The following is a 12,426-nucleotide window of genomic DNA, read 5'->3' as shown; positions in this document are numbered from 1 at the left end:
CTTAGTTCCTAAATTATCATTTTTCAGATACACCCCCTTGCAAATCAATGTTGATTGGATGGAAAAAGGTTAAGGACAAAAATTCAAACATATTGCTCTCACCATCTATGCTCTTAACCCTCTCAATCGTGTCGAAACTTCTGCCCATTCACTTATGTAAGGTTCCCCAAGCAGCTTTTACTTTCCTCTATTTGAATCCTCTATAGCAGTAAGAAAATACTTGTATGACATAAATGATTTTGTATCAAACGGTACATAGCACAAACAAATAAAAATAAAAAAACAAAATGATTGTGAAGAGTGTGGGGGTGTATGAAGAAAAGTGGGGTGAATGGAGAAAATGTAAGGTTATGTTGAGAGTGTGGAGAGTGAGGGTGTTTATGAAAAAGTATGTAGGGTGTATTAAGACAAATTTTAACTGAAAAAGCAAATGTGGGGTTTATTAAGAATGTGGGGTGTTAAAATAATAAGCCTTAATTGTTGGATTTGTTGGAAATATTGGCTATACGGATGCTACTTCTCCTACAACAAATATATATAAATAATATTAGTATATCACAATATGATTACCACAATTTATCAAATAAAATAAACCAAATGCAATAAAATACTTATCTTTTGTAGGGTAGAAATGCTCTTCGTCCATGCTTGATTAGAATAAGATTTTAGGTTGAGGCATGTAATCACTGTCCTTAAAAATAGATTTTGCCCCTCTAAGACAATGTCTTGGTGTAGCAGGTTATGGCCCCCTACCCTCCAGGATACAACAATTTATGATCCTTGTAAGCGTACACTTGCAATACTTGGATCGGGTGAACAACTCGATTTTCCTTTGGTATATAAAACTTGAAAGATATCACTTGGAAGAATGAAGAATCAATAATGGATAGATGGCAAACTAGGAGCTCATATTTAAAAAAGGAATAGAAGAGAATATTTATAAGCAATCAAAATGGTGTAAAACAATATACTAAATAATTGCCCCAATTAATGTGACACACCCGACCCGGGATGTCTACTAAGACTTCGAATCGAGCTATGTTGGCCGATATCTGGAAGGTGACGAAGCCATAAAGTATGATGATGTGGAAAAATGTGAATAATTTAAACCTAGGAGTGCCTAAAAACCAGAGTGCGCTGGTGAGCGGGAATGAACCCACTTCACACGTGACATTAAAGCATTAGTAAGTACAGTAGGGTGGATTAAGAATCATACCCTCGAAAGAAATCTCCAATACTAAGATTTGCCACGAATCCTCGATGATAAGAAAGCTCAGCTAATAAAACCTGGAGGGTGTAAACAAAACAAGGGTAAGTGGCCCTAGAAATAAATTTTTTAATAGAAGCCTTCTAAAACGTTATAACCCCTCGATGCAACACATGTATAGTTCCAGAAAATCATATCACGTATCAATGTGAAATTAAAAAAATATATCAACTGTAATTCCATAAATATGCCACGACACAACAACTCATCAGTCATATAAATAATCATGTGCTAAACAATCTATATTAGCATGCAAGTCAGAGTCACCAAATGTGACCTGTACGACTACACCCATATCTCTTTAATCAACTCTAACACATAAGTCGGAGTCACCTCTAGCGACCTGTACGACTTATCCATACCTCATCAATCAACGCTAGCACATAAGTCGGAGTCACCTATAGTGCCCTATACGACTTATCCATATCTCATTAATCAATATCCCAGTAATATGTCAGCCGGATCCACCTCTTTTGGCCTATACGGCTGAACACATAGCTTATCACATATCCCTGCACACGAGTCGGAACCACCTCTTGTGGTCTGTACGATAGGCTGGGTGTAAATAATTACGCTCAAGTGCTACGATCACGTGAAGGCTGTGCGAAGTATCGCAAGTCACCTATGAGTCGGAACCACCTAATGTGGTTTGTATGACAAGTTGGCACCTACCTTGAATCCAAAGTAAGCGTGTGGTGCGGGAGGTGAACAATCACGTGAAGGCTAGGCCTTGTCTTCGGGCGAGAGCAATAACACCGGGGTGCAGGGTTATGAGCTCTAAATGTATCTAATATGGCATATACGACTTATAGACAACTTGTACAACCATGTCTGAGTTTGCTTAAAACATAAATATAGTCATGCCATCACTCAATTGTTCCAAATAAAATATAATCATAACCATGCATCCCACATTTCACAACATATACTCACCTGAACTTATCTGTGCATCCTGTGTTCACCCTCGTACTTTAAGGTATTCACACAAATTATGCGCAATAATATACTTATGGACATGCCCTAATGCAATCCAAAGCTTAACCATATCGTAGTGCTTCGAAATATATATATATATTAATAATGTGGCGTAAAACGCATAATCTATAACGCCCTACTCCCAAACTATTAATTGTCGGGAATAATTATCAATGACAAGCTCAACTAAACACTAATTTGACTAACTATCAATACTTATGATTCCTTACTTCAATTTCTAGATCCTTCACACAATGATTTATGACCAACATCCAATCACAAAGTCATAAGGTTAAACCTCACATTTTCCACCAATGTTCTTTGCACAATTTCCCAAACAAGGCTATCGTCTCAATTATTTAGTCTCATTTATGGTATGGCTACATCTAACGTCTCGTTAGACTGCCTACGTACCCTAAACAGGGATCAAGCCATTCATAGTTCGCATTAATATTTCAAGGCATTAACAGTAATTATATGCAATAATCAATTTGTAACCGTTTGTGGAATTATCAATCATATATATATATATATATATATATATATATGTATGTATGTATATATGTACAATAGAAAGGAAAAGACTCACTTACCTAAGGTCCGCGCTATGACTCCCTAGCATGAATATCGAGACGTCACCAACCATCGTCGTCTAGAACAATTATCAAATCACGTCTCAGAGTTCTTAACGATAGAATACATAATTTATATAAAACACATCCCTACGAAATTCAATCCGGAAGATCTGCATCACAGAATTCCGATCCGTTACTTTCAAAGATTCACATTATGTTCCTAGAACAACGTTCAAATGTTTCATTATGATTCAACGGTCGGATATCCGCCAATTGCCAAAATCAAGTGGTGGTCAACATTTTATTTTATGAACTTACAAATCCAATTCGGGAAGATCCGTATGTCGGATTCCCGATCCATAAGTTTCTATGGTTCTTAAATATTCTGTATTATAATGTATTAAAGTTTGGTGACGATCCAACGGTCGTATCGTCGATTCACATCTTTACCAAGTGACGTATCTTAATGAATTTAGGTCCAAACGATCAACCTACGTTATAGAATTACTAAAAATGAACTCAAAACATCTAATTTAGCCTAAAAATAACATTGACGGTCCCCTGGCCCCACGTCGCTGCGGGTGGCGGTCGGCCACCCCGACTCGTCGGAAAATCTAACTATTTCTAAAAATTACCAAAATTTACAGGAATGAAGATCTCAATGAATAGAGTAACTTTCATACATATGACCAAGGCCAAATAGGCCGGGAAAAACTTCAATTTCATTAAAACCCGTCGGAAACCCTATACTTAGGTGTGCTCGATTCGACCTCCAAACTTGCTCCGACGCCTCCACCACTGCCTGAGATTTATTCCTGGGTTCTATAGGAGTGTTCTAGTGATGGTAATTGAAGGAGATGATTTCATAATTGATGGATCCCAAGCAAGGGTCTCACAGCACCCCCGTGGGTTATTCAATGATTTACACCCAAATCCTTTCCAAATTTGGGTGGAAATGGAAGATAGGAGGTCAATGGATGATTTCCAAGGGAAGAATGGGTGACTTTCGTCAGAAACAGTGGTGGAATCTAGTCGGAATTAGAACCGGGTTGAAATCGATTTTGTTGTGGGTGCACGGGTCAGCTGGGTTGGGTGCTCCACACCTCCCTCCTTTCCCTCCTGGTTCTTCTTTCCCATTCGTCACTCTCTCTCTCCTTATTTCCTGATTGGGCAGTGCCCGTCTTCTTCTCTCCCTCTTCTTCGCTGCCATCAAGCAGCCTTCTTCATTTTCTTCTCTCATTTCTTTTTCCTCTTCTTTCCCTTCATATTTCTAACCACCTCAAATAATAAAAATAACAATAACTATAAGAAAGGAATAGAATAATGAATAACAACCCTTACCAACGTACTTTCAAATTTATAGTTCCGTAAAACTTCTGTCGTAGTTCCAAATTCAATTTTTTTCATGCACCTACACATTCGCACCGCCAAGTACTTTTGAAATACGGTAAGGTAATAGTTCATACGTGTCATGAGCTAGCGATCAACGAAAATCAATACCCTCGCCTCTAGGGTATTCTAGTGAATTCACATTTTAAGATTTATAAAATCGTAAAATTAGGGACGGGTTGTCACATAATGGGTGTGGATGAAAATTTCTTCCTCCTTGTTCTTGGACAAAATTGCACCTACAAAATAAATAACACCTTAGGTCATGGCTAAGAGCCTCACACGCCCATAATGAATAAGGGGCTTTGGCCGAAGAACCTCTGATGCCAAAGTTAGAATTTTAAGGAAAAATTGTTTGGAGAATTTAGAGAATTTAGCAAGAGAATTGGAATTGAGTTTTGGAGAGAATGAGGTAGTATTTATAGGTGTGTGGCTGCCTCCTTTAGGAGGAGAAGGGTCGGCCACTTGGTTGGTATTTTAGTTGAGGTTCATGATTTGTAGCTAATTAGGAATAATTGAATAATAAATCAATTAATTAGCTAATTAATAGAATACTTTTAGCTAATTGATTAGCTAATTAATATAATAAAAGAGGAATGATTTGGGAGTTATCTTGTGGAGAGGATTTGATAAGGATGGATGGAATAGGTTTTGAATTATTACCTATTTTGGGCACTTTTGACTTGGTTGAGGGATGATTGCCCACTGCTTACGCGTAGGAATCCATGTGTGCCTCGAGGGTAATTTTGTCCCTTTTTACACAAAAATCCACGTGTCGCTTTGTGATTATTTTTGGCTCCACAAATGCCCCCACACCTGTTAGGCTACTTGAAGGAAAAGGCAACAGGTGTAGAGATCTCCAGTTTTGATGTAGATTCTTAGGTGGACTTGGAATTAGATTCTTCTAGGAAAGGGAAATAAATTTCTTCCAAAGCTTATTGAAGACTACCTTAAGTAGGGGATTAAATCAACTTTGGAAGGCAATTATTTATCCTTACAAGAAAGAGAGAAAACTAGAGGATATTTGTTCCCCCTCCCTTGGTATTCTTCTTTGCTTGCCCGTGCAAAGAACTTTCTTCCATTAATTTCTTTGTCTTCTCTGCGCCGTACCGATATAAGAAAAAACTTAGTTTTCCTTATCTTCTTCTTGGGTGGTGTTGCCATGGGGTAGCCGTCAGAGTGGTGCAGCACGTCGGCTGGTAGAGGCCAGGAGTCGATTTGGCATGGGCTAGGAGTCGGCTTGGCATGGGCCAATGAGGTGGTGTGGCAGGGGCCATTGCTTGTACTACTTGGCTTGATTGAAGCCAAGGATTGGCCCAGCGTGGGTTGAGGAAGTGGCATGGCATGGGCCACTGTTTGGGCTACTTACTAAGAATGAGGAAACTGCTTGAGTTTGATTTCTCAGATGCTGTAGATGGAGCAATCAAGGATGGAGCTGCTAAAGATAAAGTGTCGGCTGAGCGAACTGTTGAGTGCAAAGTGGTTACTGCCCCTTGATCATTCGCTACCTAGTTAGTCTTTAAGCATTCGATCTTTTGAGCTATGTGGCCTTCTCGCACTGAAGAGCTTACCCAGATGGGTGTCAAGGAATTAGTTTACCCTCTTGCACTTGAGAGCAATTAGTTTACCCTATCATAATGGAGAGCAATTAGTTTACCTTCTCGCACTGTAGATCTATTAGTTTACCCTTTCGCATTTAAGAGTAATTAGTTTACCCTCTCGCACTAAAGAATAATTAGTTTACCCTCTCACACTGGAGAGTGATGTGAAAATTAACTTGACACTCAAATTAAAACCCTATGATTGTAGTATATGTAAGTAGGGATCGTTCTAGCCGGGGATTAGAAGGGATGCTAATCAACACAAATAAGACTAAAAAACACTAAACTGGACTCTATAGACTCAAAACTAACTTAAAACACTAAAAACAGCAAGAAACAATAAAAAATACTCAATTCTAGACCTAACAAGTGATTTAGACGAAAATAAAACTTAAAAGACTCAAACAACTAAAAGAAAACAAGTTTTGACTCTAAAAACAAGACTTGAGAACAAGGGGTTTTATTTTGACGAATTTAAACTTTTAAAACAGAAACTTTGAAAACAAACTTTAAAGACTCACGAAATTGATGAAATAGAATGGTGAAAGGCTAGTTAGAGGGTTCCTTCTCCACACATGAAACATATGCATACGACTCGATTTCCAGTTACTCTTTCAACAAACCATGAATGACAATGCCCCAAATTAACTAGATTGCACCAATTAATTCTCAGATTTCCCTAGATTCATTGAATTGAATGGAATACGCATTACAACCAAATTATTCTTATCAAGGACCCTAACTATGGAATACGCATGATAGAGACACATATCAAAGATCATTAAGTTCAATGGAAATCATAAGCATTGACGAGGCATTCATAACTATGGAATACGCATGTTACTCTTGCCAAGGATTCACTTAACACAATCGTGACTAGCGACTTTTACTACTTATGAATTTAAGTTAATAACGATTAGGTGAAATTCTCTTATACTCTAGCATCAAATTCATGCATGCAAACTAAGTGTCGACCCTCAATCAACATACATAAACATGTTATCAATCAAATAGATAAGTAAACCACATTCACGATTTATGAAATCATAACTGGAGGAAATCAAGTCATATAAAACATATGATCATGGCTTTGAATTCCCCTCTAACTATAAAGAAATTAGTTCCTCATGTTCGCAAATAAACAAAGATAAATAAATTTAAACATTGACATAAAGATAGAAAACACCTAGAAACGCTCCAACAATCCAAGCTCCTTGAATGGCATGCACGGCTCCAAAAGTCTCCTTCCTTCTCCTTTGCAAACTCACGGCACAAGAGGGATGTTTGGGTGAATGGTGTAGTGAAAATATGGTAGAGGGTGGTGACTAAATGGTGCAGCAAAGGATGGTATTTATAGGCTGAAATTCGCAGCCCCTATGTAGCAAAGGAAAAGGATTTAAAGGCCTAATTTGTATAGGATAATAACACACAATCCTTGAAGGAAAAGGCTAAGGCTTTTTAGAAACCAAGGGGGAAAGGAATAATCAGGTTTCTAGAAGTTCTAGAAAGGTTTGGGGCGTCACTTTTGTAGGACAAGGGATAAGGCCTTCTAGAAAGGTTGTTTTGTGGCTGATTTCTAGAAAAACAAGGGATAAGGTGTGGCACCTTTGTAGGAAGGTATAAGGCTTCTAGAAATCAGGTTTTAAGTTTCCAAATAGGAAAATAAATCCCTTTTGTAGCTGAAATATAGGTAGATTAGGATTAGGATAAGATAAGATAGGATAAGGTTATGGATAATGTTTTGGATAAGGTTTCTTCACTTGAGCTGATTCTTTGGCTTTTAATTTTCCTTCTTCAAGTAGGAAACCTTGTTTGAGTAGGAATCTTCAATCTTCTAGAAATCCAACTTCAACTAGGAATCATTCTTCAACTAGGAATCCATTGTTGACTAGGATTTCATCTTCAATTAGGCACTTTCCCACTTCAATTAGGAAACTTTGCATCTTCAATTCTTCAAATTTTGAAACACATTCCTAGCTTCCTCAATCCTTCAAATTCGTCCATTCTTTGTGCTCCACATGCATGAGCTCCATTCTAGCTCAATTTTGCTCCAAAATGCTCCAAATTGCATCTTTTTGCTTACTTTGTCCTTAAAACCTGAAAACACATGAAAATAGCTTAAAAGACTAACTTAACTAAGAAAACACAACATAAATGCATAACAACTAGCTAACTAAGACGCATAAATATGCTCCTATCAGAGAGCTATTAGTTTACCCTCTCGCACTGAAGAGCAATTAGTTTACCCTTTCGCACTGGAGAGCTATTAGTTTACCCTTTCGCACTGGAGAGATTGGAAGTCGTTGTCGTGAGTGTAGTTAAAGAAAGCTGGACTGCTGGACAACTGAAGTAATTCTCAGCCTGCGAGGTCTTGTTTGGCAATCTGTTTGAGACTTCAAACTTCTTGTAAAACTCGCATAAAGGTGTACGTGCAGTGAGCTGCTCCCAGAATTATTGTGCCATCATTAGATGTTTCGTTGTGTGTCATTTTGAGGCTTGGTTAGCGCGAGCCACAAGGCAAGATCGGCATGGCTGGGAGTCATGGTGCAAGATTGACACAGTTATGAGCTATGGTGATAGATCAATGGATGTCGGGAGTCGTGGAATAGGTAGGCACAGCTGTGAAAGCAAAGTTGAGGCTGGCTTGGGCCAGGTTGTGTGTAGCAATAAGAATTGAACCACTAGGTCCGTAATGCTTGGCTACTAATGATGTGCTACTTTAGTATTAAATCGTCTGGAGTGTTAAGAACAAGGACTGCCCCTGGTTCTTAGTAGTTGGGCTAGTGTGTCATTCTGGTACTCGTTTACCCCCGGAACACCATTAGGCTAAGTTGCTACCTTTGTAAAAACAAAAATAATCTTTGTATTCGCCAATCTATGTGGGATAGTCTCGTCTGCTAGATCTTGTCATGGAAAGATGACTCCCTTATATGGTCATGTCTCGTCGAAGCGTCTCATTAGTAGCTTCGTTACGTTGGAAATCATGCAATCGTTCGGTCAGAAGCCTTTCAACTTCTTCCTGAAGTTGTCTTTGTTGGGTAGTGGAGCTTTCGGCTGCCCCCGGTCGTAACCTACTGGTATAGGTTACTCTTCTATATGTTTGGCTTCTCTATGTCACAGTTACGGTGCATGTGGTATGTTCCTAACAGGCGAGCGGGTAACTCGCAAGCTGCTGGTTGAACTTGAGCAGGATTGAGTGATTGCTTCTTTTCGTCCGTTGTGCTACCTACTCTAATGTGAAATGGAGGATGCTCATTTGCGGGCATTGCCGCGAATGAACACTTCGCTTGGAAGGTTGCTCAAGTTGATTATCAGAGTGTGACGCTAACCATGAGTGTATGCTCGTCCGTGGGCTTAACCAATAGTCCACGCTCCTCCGCGCGCTAAGACGAGAGTATACGCTATCTCGGGGGCCAGGTCAAAAGTGTACATTGCCGGAACACTCGGTTCGTGGTTGGTCGAGTAGCTGCTTGCCAGGATGCTGCTAGAGAGGTTATTCGTCTGCCCTTGTCCTACTTCGGGACACCTCGTCAGGGGCACGTTGCATCTCGGTGCACTACAAGAGCTAATTCACCAAGGTCGTTTGTTGTACTAGGGCGCTCGTCAACTCTATAACTTGTCAAGACAAGTGTTGTTCTTCATATGGCTTAGAAGAGCTGGGGCAGAATGCATCTCCTTGAGTAGCGGAAGTGTAATGGACTTTGGGTGTGAGATTTAAGTTGGGAAATGTCAAATCCGCGAAGAAATAAGGTGAAAATGCCCTCGGTTCAACCGTCAGCCCAGAAATTTGAAGCCGAGATGGTTGAACTAATCTTGGACCGATCTGGGTTACTTAGAAGGCTACTGGAGAAAGCTGGACCGCGGGGGCAGGCTGGGCCATCAGAAATGGTTGGGCCACTGGAGTAGACTAAACCATAGGAGCAAGCTAAGCCACAGGAGTGGGCTGCTCAGCGTGTGGCGCACGTGGATGCGAGGCTAGAGCTTACATTGCTAGGGCAACGGCTTGGGCTTGCTGCTGCAAAATGGCATGGGCCTGAGCTGGTGGTTGCCTCGCTGCCCTCTGCTCACCGTGGGCTCACTGCCATGGAGCTGGCCCACTCCCCACTACCATGGTAGTCCCCGTGGCTGCCATGGTGGTGGTGCTCATTAATGGTAAAGTTGCTCCTCTTGCCACCGTGTTGAGCCTTGTGGATTGTCACGGTGGGGCTACGTCTCGTTTAAGAGAATTTGAATCGAGTTTTGGATAGAATGATGTAGTATTTATAGAGGTGTGGCCGACCCCTTTAGGAGGAGGATGACCGGCCACTTGGTTGGTATTTTGGTTGAGGTTCATGATTTGTAGCTAATTAGGAATAATTGAATAATAAATCAATTAATTAGCTAATTAATAGAATAATTTCCTAATTGATTAGCTAATTAATATTAAAAAAGAGGAATGATTTGGGAGTTACCTTGTGGAGAGGATTTGATGAGGATGAATGAAATAGGTTTTGAATTATTACCTATTTTGGGCATTTTTGACTTGGTTGAGGGATGATTGTCCACTGTAAGCGTGTAGGAATCCCAGTGTGCCTCGAGGGTAATTTTGTCATTTTAACCCAAAATTCACGTGTCGCCTGTGATTATTTTTGGCTCCACAATGGGTTAATCAAGTTGGAATCTTCAAACATAAAATGTGATTTAAGAGCTTCAACATTATAACTCCTTTAATGCGTCAATTAATAAAATTGCAATTAAGATTAAAAGAAATCATTAAGAATGATATTAACATGACTAATGAATTGCTTTGACTAATGAGTTGTATTTTGAAATATGCAATCAAATATCCAACAGGATTAAGTACCAAAAACCCCCTAACATTTTAGTGTCATTTTAAATTGGTCTCAACCTTGTTAAGCATTTCAAGCAAGTACCCAACCTATTGAAAATGTCAGATTCGTTAACTCCCTGTTAATTTTTCATGAAATGTACATGTGGCAACAATGGGTCACACTTATTTTTTACTTGGGCACTAAAATAATAATAAAATAACTCCGAGAAAGATAGAAAGATGAAAAAAATAAATAAATAAATTCACGAATAAAATGGAAAACAAAAATGAAGATTCGGAAATCTCCTAACAAAAGAGAGGGTTAAGAATTCGCCATAGGGTTTCAAGGAGCTTGTTTCTACTCATATTGATTTCCTCATTCGCCGATTTTTGAATAGTAAAACTTCCAGTTCTTCTTTGTGGGCGGTGAAAATGGTGGTGCCCGTATCATGGTAGCCCATAACATTTCAGCAACCTTAGGACCTTATTCTCGATGTTGGCAGCTTGAGTTGTAGGGTGGAATCCATGGTTATGCGTTGGGTTTCGAGGTGATGGCCTAAATGGGGTGGTGTGACTGTTACTTGGTGGAGGCCATGCTTCCATGACATTTTATTGATGTTGGAGACAAAGTAAGCCCTAGTTAATTTAAGAGAAATTGAATTAGGACTTACGGATGTGAGATTTTCAATAAGTGGGTACTTGTTTGGAATGTATAAAAAAGTTGAGACAAATTTGAAATATCAGTAAAAGATTGGGGGGGTTTTAGGTACTTAAACCTTAATTGTTTTCCATAATAAAATTTATGCAATATATATAGTGAAGGAGGAGAGAGAAGAGATAATTAGGTAAGCCTTCGCCACATACGGATGAAGAGGAGGAGAGAGAAAAGAGAGGGGGCATTAGGTTTGAAAAAGGAGCGCAACAACCTATTTTTTGGTATTACAAAGCAGGCAGCCAACCAAGTGGGAACCCAAGACAGAATCATTTGTATTTTTGTTAATATTTTATTATTTATTTTTATTCTAATCACAAAATAAAGTTATTAAAGTATTTTTTAAGATTCAAGTTTTAAGATTCAAAGTTTTGAATCTCTTTTCATTAGTTTTTCAAAGTTTTAAAGTTATTTTTATTATTTTTTCTAAAAAATAAAGGATAAGACAGTAAAACAGGGATAAAATCAATAATTGAAAAGTGATCTAAAACCTCATTTTAGTGTGTGTGTGTATCTCCAATAATTGAAAAATGACCTAATTGGGTGAATGTGAAAAATAATCTCAGGTCGGAAGGTTAAGAAATTATGTAAGGGTTTATAAGAAGTTGCACACTCTCTGTAATGTGTGTGTGTGTGTGTATCTCCAATTGAAAAATGAACTAATTGGGTGAATGTGAAAAATAATCTCAGGTCGGAAGGTTAAGAAATTTTGTAAAGGTTTATAAGAAGTTGCACACTCTTTGTAATGAGTCTAGTGACAATTGGTTTTAAGGTGAAATATCAACTTTCTTCATCAATTGTTCATGTGTTATGCTTCAAATTTGCTGCACGTGAGGGGCTTTTGAAGATGTAAAAAATTGTCTTATATCAAAAAGTTAAAAAACATTGTAAAAATTTATAAGCAGCTGATCAATCCTCCTATTACTAATTAATTTTGAGGTGAAATCTCAACTTTTTCCATTAACACAACGCAACTTTCTTAGCCGAAATAGGCTAATTAAGTATAGCGCTTTACCTTAGGCATGGATCAGCCATGACAAAGCATTTAATCTTTCAACCATGTCATACTTTCAGTTGGCACTTTTCCTTTCATGCAT

Source organism: Malus sylvestris, chromosome 12, assembly GCF_916048215.2.
Source record: "Malus sylvestris chromosome 12, drMalSylv7.2, whole genome shotgun sequence".
Lineage (NCBI taxonomy): Eukaryota > Viridiplantae > Streptophyta > Magnoliopsida > Rosales > Rosaceae > Malus > Malus sylvestris.
Note: the sequence above shows the minus strand (reverse complement) of the source record.